The sequence below is a fragment of the Asterias rubens genome, chromosome 21, assembly GCF_902459465.1.
Source record: "Asterias rubens chromosome 21, eAstRub1.3, whole genome shotgun sequence".
In the NCBI taxonomy this organism is placed as follows: Eukaryota; Metazoa; Echinodermata; class Asteroidea; order Forcipulatida; family Asteriidae; genus Asterias; species Asterias rubens.
In genome coordinates, this window is record NC_047082.1 from 4,115,170 (window position 1) to 4,127,138 (window position 11,969).

At 37.9% G+C, this 11,969-nt stretch overlaps 1 protein-coding gene across 1 annotated transcript in view; it reads right to left on the reverse strand.

Moving 5' to 3' along the window:
* The window catches only part of LOC117304620 (protein FAM135A-like), a 37,737-nt gene extending 28,421 nt beyond the window's left edge, over positions 1-9,316 (reverse strand). The window contains exon 1 of the mRNA XM_033789162.1: positions 9,179-9,316. The gene's annotated coding sequence lies outside the window, so the exon portion shown is untranslated. The remainder of the gene's footprint in view (positions 1-9,178) is intronic.
* Between the last annotated feature and the right edge of the window lie 2,653 nt (positions 9,317-11,969).

The window sequence follows — 11,969 nt, forward strand, 5'->3', positions numbered from 1 at the left end:
GGATATGGGTAGAAAGATGTTGTAAAAGTAGAATACAATGATCTACACAAACATGCCTCGAAATTGCGTGGTTTTCTTTTAACCTCGTCGACTAACACGGTCGGCCATTTATGGGAGTCAAATTTTTGACTCCCATAAACGGCCAACCGTTTTTTTTTTGTGACGTAAAAGGAATACCGTGCAATTTGAGTGATATTTGTGTGGATCATTATATTCTACTTTTAAAACATTTCTAACCATATTGCATTTCATAACAAACGGTTTCAAACGCTTTTTATAGACCAACTTGTCCGATCCAAGGCACTGTGTTCCTTTAATTTGGTAGCCGGTGAAAGAAATTTCCATCATGACTTTTTGCCACCGTGGGTGGGGGGGGGGTAATCAGACTAATAACAAGAGGACATACATTGTACACCTAATCAATCACGTATATAGTGTATTGGATTGACCTGTCTACACTTCAAGACTTGCAGAGAAAAGCCCCTTTCACATGAGAGCAATTTAGCTAGGGTCCCTTGCTAAATTATACTGTAGTATCGTTGTAAAATTTTTACAAAATGTACCTTGTGTGGAAGGACAAAAAAAGTTCCTTTGTAAAATCTTGCCAACATTGCTACATTTTACAACCTTGCTAAAATAAAGCATGGGACAACAGTTAAATTGTTGTGTGAATAATACTTAAGGGATCACCATGATCACTGTCCAAACAAGTTTCCTGACCAGTACCACTGGTCCTGTTTGGGAGAAGAGGATTCCATCGGGGTAAAATCACCTACCCCAATCGGGATAGTTTTAGACAGTCATGTACAGTACACTGATTGTGTACTGTAATGTACAGGGCCAACATGTTGTACACATGCTTCACACATTATGGAGAAAAAGCTTGGTCATCATTTCCACATTGGCGGCTGCAGCTACATTGTATGGCTATGACTGTTGCTAAGGGTGTTGCTAAGGTTACCTACACCCTAAGCCAAAGCCGTAGCTGCCAATTTAGACACTGCCTCAGCTGCAGGACTGTTTTCTAATGCATGACGGAACACAGACATGAAGATTATAAAATTTAGTAAATTTTGGGGTTTTCCTTCACTGACCAGTACAACAAACAACTGTATACTCGGTGGTTTCCCTCTAGTGCTGCGGACAAAACCCATGTACTGTATAGACACATACATATGTACAGTAACTAAACTACTCAAGTGGGATTCGAACCCATGACCCCTGCATTCATGAATAAGGGAATCAATGTGTGGTGAAAAGGTTTTCAACTAGTGGTTTAATCCCAACGAGGCCTGGTTCTTGATAATTTTACCGAGACGAAGTCGAGGTAAATTATCAATAACCAGGCCTCGGTGGGTTTAAACCACTAGTTGAAAACCGATTCAACACACTTTGATTCCCATTCATAAACACCTTTTCAGTCAAAATCATCAACACTTTTGGGTCAAAAAGTGAAATAAATGCAAAAATTATAATTGTTCAATGATTTATTGTCAACACAACACCCCTCCAGCTATGAAATGGTAAGGCCCAGTCAAGGCCCTCGGGTAAACAACTCCTTATAAGGGAATGCTGTGCGTATTGCATGATGTGGCACAACTGTCTCGGCCGTTGCTCTCGACCAATAGAAATGAAGAAACTGTCTTATAAGAACAGGTGCAAACTCGCGTGTCATGCCCATGTTTCAACACTTTTTTACTGGTCATAAACAAAGGTCTATACACACCCACGTGACGCGCTCTCCATCAAAAGGAATAGCGAAACTTTCTGAGGTATTTATGAATAGATCTTTATAAACTATACACTGTAAGTTAGTGTTAACCACCAAGCTTGCCCCGTTATATCAGTATGAATAGCAGCTGTTCGTATACATATAAAAAAAGATACATTTAATAGTTCAGTATGTAAAACTCTGGTAATTAAATAGATGTAAAAATTTGCATTCTATGATAGCTAACTCTATTTTTAGTTTTATCATTTGATTTGTGATAAGCACTGCATTATACTCAATGCAGTGACAATTTCCATCGTACAGCAAAGCAAAAATGCTACACACCCAGTTGCTGCTCAAAAACCAGGACTTTGCTACTTAGTTTTTAGCAATCTTACATCAGGCTAAATATTTCCCATTTGCAAAATTGTTGGACCCAAGTAAAAACAACAACACCCCCAACAGGAAAAAACATAGACAACAGATCTACGGATCATTTGCTTAATGTTGTCCCTTGCCCATCTCGGGGTCTATTGTCAATGTATTTTGTTTTGTACTGTTATGGCAAATAAAATAATAATAATAATAATAATAATAGACCCATTTTAAGGACTTTTTCCTGCAGGATTCAGAAATGTATGGTAAAACTAACGATATATTATTCTTTATCCCTGATACAAATTGTTGCATTTATATGCAAACAAAATGGCTTAAATGCATGGACACAAGCGTCAAGGCATGTAGACAGACACTACCACCACCAGGTTCATGTACACTGTAATTCAAAGGGCTACAATTTACCGAGGCGAATGCACAGTATACTATTACTGCTAATTATGTAGTTTTTTTATCATTGACCCATAGTATCAAATTAGTAGAGAACAAACATTTATCATCCTTACATGTGTGTAGTCAGCCTCCTGTGACAGTTCAGCTAAATTTCCAATGGCTCAATTACTTTGTACTGTGTATTATCAGATGGCAAGCAACAGGCCTTGAACTTGGCCCTTGAAGGGCAAAGCAATTTCCCTCTAGAAAAGGGGCCCCTCTATGAGAAAGATGTAAATTTGTATTGGAACATTGCAAAGGGCACCACAGCAGAAACACAGGGCACCAAATCAATGCGCCATTGACCCCATGAGGGGGCTATGAATTTTTATCATTTCGGGGGGTATACATACATGTACATTATTCATATCCAAAACTGTTTTTTTTTTTTAAAGTGACAGAATCCACACTAAAACTGTGCAAGACAAATCAGGTTTTGTTGTCCGTTATGTTTGTGGTGGTGTGTTCCAGTCTTTCGTGTTTTGTATGAATTTGTACCTCCGGAAGTTATACAAATATGTTTGAGAGTGCTCTCATCATTTAAAGAACAGCGCATTGCTGTGGGTGCCGTGGGTTACACATATTTTCAAGGCCAGACATGTACATACAAATTTTTTTTTAATTAAATGGACACGTTGCCTTCTGATTGGGCGCTTTGTACGTAAAATATATTAATCATGATCAGCACAAGTTTTAACCACGGTGGAAAATCCAGCTCCGACTAAGCCGACCTGAGCTGTTTTTCATCCCCACTCCATGTTCACTGTTCACCCACCTGCACTGATCAGATTACACATTCACACCCTCGCATGCACACAACAACAACAGATGGTGTACTGTGCACTCACCATGAGGGAAGAAGTAGAAAATATTCCTCATCGAAAGTGTGTGGTTTCCCTTTTACTTTGTGAACCTAAACAGTCCGCAATTTTGTGGAACCAAAGTTGTGACGTGTCCCTTTAAACTATGGTCAGGTTCACAGTGAACTTTTTACTTTACATAATTTGTATATGTACAAGGTGTATACATGTAGGTTTACCTCGAAAGTGTGTGATTTTTATTTTACTTCATGAACTAAAACAGCCTGCAATTTTGTGGAACCAATATTACATGTAGGACGTGTCCAAAGATTATAGAGCGCCGTAGGCGCAAGATGCGGAACTCGGGCTGAAATGTGAAATCCCACTGGACGCCATTTCGGCAAGTAACTCTTTTGATACAACAATAGATTAGTGCAGATTAGTGCAGACAATGACCGTTTCTATCAATGGAAAACAAAACATTCACTTGCTGAAATGGCGCCCATGCGTATTTCACGTTCCAACAATAGATAAAGCTTCAGTTCCGCATCTTGCGCCTTCGGCGCTCTATAATCTTTGGACGTGTCCCTTTCATACTACAGGTCATATTCACACTGTACTTTTTACTCTTATTTTCCTTTTATTTCATGAACTAACACTGTCCGCAATTTTGTGGAACCAAAGTTGTGACGTGTCTCTTTAATACTGTAATCACTGCCTTTAAAGCCATTGGACATGTTCGGTAAACAGTGTTGTCCAAAGGCCCACACTTTGTGTATCATAACTGATATAAAAAATAACAAACCTGTGAAAATTTAGGCTCAATCGGTCATCGGAGTCGGGAGAAAATAACGGGGAAAACCCACCCTTGTTTCCGCACGTTTCGCCGTGTCATGACATGTGTTTAAAATAAATCCGTAATTCTCAACAACGAGAATTGATAAATGTTTTAATGTTTTCTCGAAAAGTAAAGCATTTCATGGAATAATATTTCAAGAGAAGTCTTTCACCAGTACCTTCTGTAAACCCTGTAAGTTATTTAAAATCTGTGAACTTTTATTTTTGTTTCTGTTCCGAAAGTGTAAAATAAATGGCTTTAAAGCCATTGGACCCTTTCGGTACAGAAAAAACAAAAAAAGTTCACAGATTTACAAATAATTTACAGGGTTTACAGAAGGTAATGGTGAAAGACTTCTCTTGAAATATTAGTCCATGAAATGCTTTACTTTTTGAGAAAACGGTAAAACAATATAAATTCTCGTTAGCGAGAATTACGGATTTACAATGTAAATTCTCGTTAGCGAGAATTACGGATGTATTTTAAACATATGTCATGACACGGCGAAACGCGCGAAAACAAGAGTATGTTTTCCTGTTTTTTTTTCTCCCGACTCCGATGACCGATTGAGCCTAAGTTTTCACAGGTTTGTTGTTTTATATATAAGTTGTGATACATGAAGTGTGGGACTTGGATAATACTGTTTACCAAAAGGGTCCAATGGCTTTAATGTCCACACTGTGTATTATTGTATGTACAATGAAGTACTCCATACAGTAATTCAAGCAGTGCACATTTGTCATTTGCATTATAACAACATTTCAATATAGTGGCTTAATTATACAGCCAAGGGTCTGTGGTGTAGGAGGGTTTGTACATCTGCAACTGACATACATTGTACACACATACAATGCAGAGCCTTTCGCATGCAATGCTACACAGTGTAATTGGACACGTATGTAAACTATGCAGTTGCGACTTGTACGTACGTACGTACGTGTACATTTGTTTGTAATTAATTTAAAGATGCCAATAAATAATCAATTAACTTCGCTATGTGTACAGTTATTAACTATTAATTGACGCGAGTAAAGCGGGATCAATGGCCTCTAGGTTTCATTAATGATTTGAAACTTAAGTACATACTCTACATTGTAGAATGTACTGCGATACAAATGTACAAATTTAAAGGCACTGGGGTCGATTTCACAAAGAGTTAACTGACTAGTCGTAACTTAGGACTAGTCCTAGGAGATATGAAAAACGTATGGCTAGTCCTAAGTTAGGACGAGTAACTTGTCCTAACTAGAGAAGGCTAGTCCTAACTCTTTGTGAAATCCAATCCTGGACACTTGGTACTGTCTGTACATAACAAAAAATAACAAATGGCAGGACCACACAGTTTCAGAATGGGAAAAAGTACCAATGAGGGTGCTAATTTTTTTACATTTTTTTTGCTCCGCCATTTGACTGGTAGGAGGCATAGGGGCCTACTGTATCTCTGCTGCTTTCCTTCCAAGAATCATGGAAGTTTTTTGTCTGTGTCTTTTGGTCTCAAGAGACCATGAAAGCTAGCGCATATTACAATCAAATCACAAAAGTCAGCTGCAGTGTGCATGTGGGAAAAACAACACAAGAAGCCCAGGTGTTTCCGAGTGCTTTAATTTAATTAATTTATGTTTGATTCCAAAAGCAATCAGTTTCTTATTCAGCACAGCACTGGTGCAGCTCAGAGTTCATCCAGAGTACGCTTCACATGTTGCCTCTCGGGCAAAACATCATCTCTGCAGTGAGATTATGTTCTTGTCACGCATCTTTCTTTGTAGGGTTTCTTATTGATTGTTCTACATTTAATTGTACATTCAGTGCAATTGGATTGATTCTGCATGTTCTACACCAATTCCTACGATTCCGTCTGTGTTCACCACGATATTGAACATTTCTGAAGTCTGATGGCACCTCTCTTAATTATTTTGCCTTTAAAAGTGTAAATCAACATTTAAATGATGACAAAAACCATGCTATGTACAGGGACATGTATTTTGTATTGTACACCACTTCATTAAATTAATTAAAGGAACACGTTGCCTTGGATCGGACGAGTTGGTCTATAAAAGTAGAATACAATGATCCACACAAATTTGCCTCGAAATTGCGTGGTTTTCCTTTTACTGTGCGAACTATCAAGGTCAGCCATTTATGGGTGTCAACAGTTTGACTCCCATAAATGGCCGACCGTGTTAGTCGACGAGATAAAAGGAAAACCGTGCAATTTCGAGGCATGTTTGTCTGGATCATTGTATTATACTTTTACAACATCTTTCTACCCATAATGCATTTTATAAGAAACGGTTACTAACGCTTTTCAAAGACCAACTCGACCAATCCAAGGCAATGTGTTCCTTCAAGAACCAACCTTTGATAGCTTGATCAATATGTACAATAAATATAGGACAGTAGAGGTTACAGTTCCCCTCAAACAAAATGTACAATGTATCAATATCATCTCAAATTATCAATTCATTTGGACATCAAAATATTAGGCCCTAAAATTAGATTTCTACTACATAATGACAATTTATACTGTTTTTTTTTTTTTTATAGTAAGTACACTAAACACATTTGGGGATAATGTACAAGTTCACACAAACCTCACAAGACAAGTAAATCATCAAACCCTAGGATTCCAGAGGAGTGTATTTAACATATACAGTTCTAACTCACTCTTCGGCTTTTAGTTGCCGTAGTAGCATAAAAGCCATTTAGTATCTTCATACTTAAAATTAAGCTTGGGCGATATCGATTTATTTTATTCACGATATATCGCCGACAATATATCACGATATTTGATATAATCGCGATTAATGAAATTTGACATCATCAGTCTTCAAACTCCAAGTGAAAGTTGTAGAAGAGACAGTCATAGCTTAAGAGAGGTGTTCTAATGACCTATTCTTCTGGTTTTACTCCAAACCTATGGGGTGCAAGATGTCTCAGCTAGCAAATACATCGCGATATTTAATCGATATTGCGATATATCGCGATTATCGTGATATATCGCGATATATCGCGATATATCGATATTTCGATTAAAACCAAATCCATCCGATATCGAAATCGTTTCCAAATTAATATCGCGATATTCGATAATATCGTGATATCGCCCAATCGTACTTAAAATTATGTAATACAGAATTGTACTTGACAGTGTTGAAGTCAAAAACAATCAAGTATCATTTACTGCTGCGTGCTATGGTCACAAACAAGTACTACAGTGATAGATAAGTACTCGAGTCAACACATGTGCGAGTTACGTGTTCAACAAGTGCCTGAGTATTTTGATATCCTGAGTACCGAGTCAAACCTGCAAACAGCCGAGTACCAAATATTTGAATCTCCAAATAAGAACCTAGACACCAGACAATTACCAACTTTCAAGCATGTCAGTCAAGACGCCACTCATTAAATCTAAATTGTTTACAAGAGCTCACCATTAGAATGGAGCCATGTAAATGTTACGATTGATTGTGGAGTTTAGCTTTATTTAAAGAAAACATTGCAAAATTACTTTATGAACATTTTTATTTGGACTAAGACTAATTGATGTTTATAAAGTGCCTTATCACAGCTCGAAGGGCGTATCAGAGCGCTTCTGACCCAATTACATGTACTGCCGTGGTCACTGGGCCTTAAATCATTCAGCTCCCTGGGGAGTATACAGCCGGTGCAGCGAGTTACTGGGCTCCAAGCATTCACTAAAACCATCTCTGCCCTCACAGGTACCCATTTAACCCAGGCAGGGTCAAGGGTCACAACAGGGATTCGAACCCACATTTCTGATGACTTGAACCCCCAGAACTTGGGTCCGGTGCTCTTATCTGCTCGTACTTTGTACGGTAATAATGGTATGTAAAGTACTAGACCACAACTTGACATGTGATTTTAACTCCAGTTGTGACCTTGGGGTTCTAATTCTACCTCCATCACGGTACAAAGTACATGTAACAAAAACCTTTATCTCTTTTATTTTACAATACAAATAGGCCCTACAGTTTATTCCAAATCAGCAATTACCAAAAAGGCAATCAATAGAATAGATTATATGTTTTTGTTTCTGGCCTGGAATTTCATCTAGTGAGAGGGAAAGGCGATTTTCTTTTTACAAAGGGCACTCCCATTTGGGGCATTGGAAAAGCTTGAAGTACATGTATATGGGAAACTTTGTGGCCTCTGTCATTGTTCATTATCCCAGGCCTGGGTGTCTTTTTTACCAGGACTGCATACATACAAATGTAGCACATCGGACATAAGGTTTATCGCAAAGCAAAATATCAAGAGAGGGCCCTGTTGAACCCACACAGAGGTATAGGCCATGAGTGCGCACGTTGTGCATGTATACATGTAACACAATGAGGTTCTGAATCACGATAAACCTTATTGATTATGACAATGAGTGACAACCAGAGAGAAGAGTTCACACACAGCACAGAAAATGTACCCCGCCAAACAAAAGTTGCCAAAAACATTTCACAAAATCTGTTATTCAGAAAATTCACCTCCCGATAACAAATATGGCTGTCGCCATAATAAAGGCGAGAATTTATCATTTTGGGCAACTCTCTACTCCTAGTCTTAGAACTATGACGTTCGTTCCCCTATCTTCTCCACGAGAAGACGATAGGGGAACAAACCTCATAGTTCTACATATAGTTAGGAGTAATGGTTACCTATCGGATCCTAGTTCGTGGAGACAATTGCGGAACAAGCCTTGTAGTTCTAGGGGAAAAGTTTCCGTATGGCGCCACCACTTTTTCATTCGATATAAAATAATATAGGAACTTATTTACCTGATTGATATATCCCTTTTTGTAAAAATGAGTGAAAAAGTGGTGGCGCCATACGGAAAGTTATCCGACATGACAGCTGACATCTCACTGGTTGTGGTCAGAAAACACAAGCAACAGACGGACGGGCACTCGTCTTTGACAATTTGCTGCGAAATTTAATTTTCCCCCCTTCTCAAAAACACAAAATGTGTAATTTTACAATTGATATATTTACCTGTTGAGGCGCTCAAGCTGTAGCACTAGGAAAATGACAGTCGCAGTATTCTCATTTACATACTGAACAGTATATAATACACCTTGTTATTGTATTTGTTGATCGTGAAATTACAAAATCTGTTTTAACACTCGGCAATTTTCCACTCAGCGAACTGTCACTGGGGTAATGTAACGTGTCTACACAACACGTAGCTTTACACACGGACGAGGCTGAAATCAGACTTCATTGATCCAAGGAAGATAGAGGGCGCCCTGTATAAATTGCAGTGCCTGCCTGATGCACTTGCACTACCAAAAGAAGTGTACATGTTTCATACCCAAAGCACAAAGTCTCTCAGACCGAGTCATATGTTATGAGAAGTAAAATCTCATTTTTCCGTTTAAATTGCTGTGGCTTATCTTTTGAGCCACGCTTATCAAAAGTAAAAACACCCCTGTACGACTAAACTGGCCAAACTAGTTCCACCTTATCTTGAAAATACCTCAGTCATTATAATTGCAAAATAAGGCAGTTTTTAGAGGGCTAAAATGTAACACCAAAATGTTCCAGGTAATTGAAAGTGAGGAACTCAATGGTACACTAATACTGGACCACTTTTTAACAAGGTAAATCATGACCGTCAATCTTTGATTTACAGAAAAGGCTTGAGGGTAGTGTGTGATTTTGAGTGCTAGATGATTCTCAGAAAAGTTAGATGTTCCAAAAATGAGTAACAATTAATTTGTAGTTTGGTTTAAAGGCACTGATGGACACGTTTGACAATGTCAAAGAACGGTCTTCCCACTTGGTGTATCCTAACATTATGCAGTAAACAACTGCCTGAGAAACGTTGGGCTCAATACCAATTGCACAACTTTGTGGGCTTTCAGCAGCAGCATAATTAAAAGGCTTCAGGCTAGGACTAAAGTGTTTTATTATTTAAGTGAGAAATAACCTCTTTCTCAAAAACTATACGTTACCTCTTAGTGACCCATTTCTCATAATTCCACATATAGACCTTATCGCAAATACCAATGCGCAAGCGCAAACTGTTGAATGAGGTGCATTGTGGGATATATATGGATCAAATTTCAATGCACCTAATTCCAAGCTTTACGCGCGCGCCCCGGTATTTGCGAAAAGGTCTGTGGGACACAGGGACAACAATATGAACCCTATCGGTGTACCTCAGGAAATAAAGATCACATTCAACCAACGCTAACTTCAGCCCGATTTTTTTATTATGGGGGTAGTCCGGGTGCTAATTTATTTTCCCCAAACGGCATTGCAATGATTTGGTAAAAGAGCAGGCCCATTTATGACGTAATCTGACGGAAAGAGCCAATCACAGCGGGCAGGGGGAAAATATTGCAATGTCGTTTGGGAACAAAATAATTCGCATCCGGGGTCCCCCGCCGAGCTACGACCGTCGCAATGAAAAAAAGAAGAAACAAAAACCGTCACAGATGTGATAACTTCGAAACATAGAAGCAGCCATCTTGGGAAAGGGGTCCTATAACGCTTGTGAACAAAATATAACCATTAATTTATCGGGGCCTGGCTCACCCAATTGTGGGTCAGTGTTACTTCAACAATCCCTGAAAGTTTGGGGCCCTCAAATCTGTCTTGTCAGTCACCATTTACTGTGGGGGGGGGGGGGGGCACCCGGCCCCTATACTACCATGTTTACCAACACTTTTAACGGTGATCCACTGTCATAAATTTTTGTTGTAATCAAGAGGCAGCTGTTACCGAGGCAACTTTTTGTTTTTTCTCAAGTCAAACTTTTTTAAAACGTTTTAAGGGTGATTCTGTCTTTCACCGTCTTTTTCCATAAAATAAAATGTTCACTTGTTTTCAGATTTGTTTTCACCGAAAAAAGTGGTAGTGGTGCCACGTTTGTTTCATTTTTTTTGCGTCCATTTCGGATTTTCACCCAGGGTCTCAAACTGTTTTTGTTATCGTGAATTATCACTTGTCTTAAGCAAACTCTTGGTGGCGCACTATATACTACTAATCCCCATTAGTCTACATGAAAACAAATTGATGACCCTAACAATTATTATGATTTGTATTTATTGTAGAGGAGGGGTGCGTGTGATGCGAAACCAAACCATTTAGGTGCAACCAACATTCAATAATAAATTATAAAACAAGGAAAAAATAGTAAAACATAATTTTGTTGCGTATGCACTAAACTAGTTTGCAGTAGAATTCATGGCGTATCTTATCAAAAGAATACAAAATCTTCGAGAAAACGTTTTGCTCATAAATTTCACTTGAAATTATAATAATTTTAGAATCTTCATTTCGTACTACGCAACAGCTTCTTCATGCAAAACTCAAAGCATAAAATAAAACAAAACATGGAGAAAAAACAGACAATTAAAACAGAGTTTTTTATTGATTGATTTATTGCTGTAACAGAGAACTCGATGATTCGTGTCTTTATTGGTAATTGAAGGATCTCAGCGCAGTTCCGTTGTGTGATTGTTCCACCTTCTGTTCTTCTATTTCATTAAACCTTACCACCAAGCCCACCAACCCATCACATTTGAACTTTGTTTTCGTTTGATACCTTTGAAATAAGAACCGCGCCGTAGTGAACTGATTAAAATTCATTAGTGTGTTTGGACTACGCATGTAGGATAATAATAATAATAATAATAATAATAATAATAATAATAATAATAATAATAATAATAATAATAATAATAATAATAATAATAATAATAATAATAATAATAATAATAATAATAATAATAATAATAATAATAATAATAATAATAATAATAATAATAATAATAAT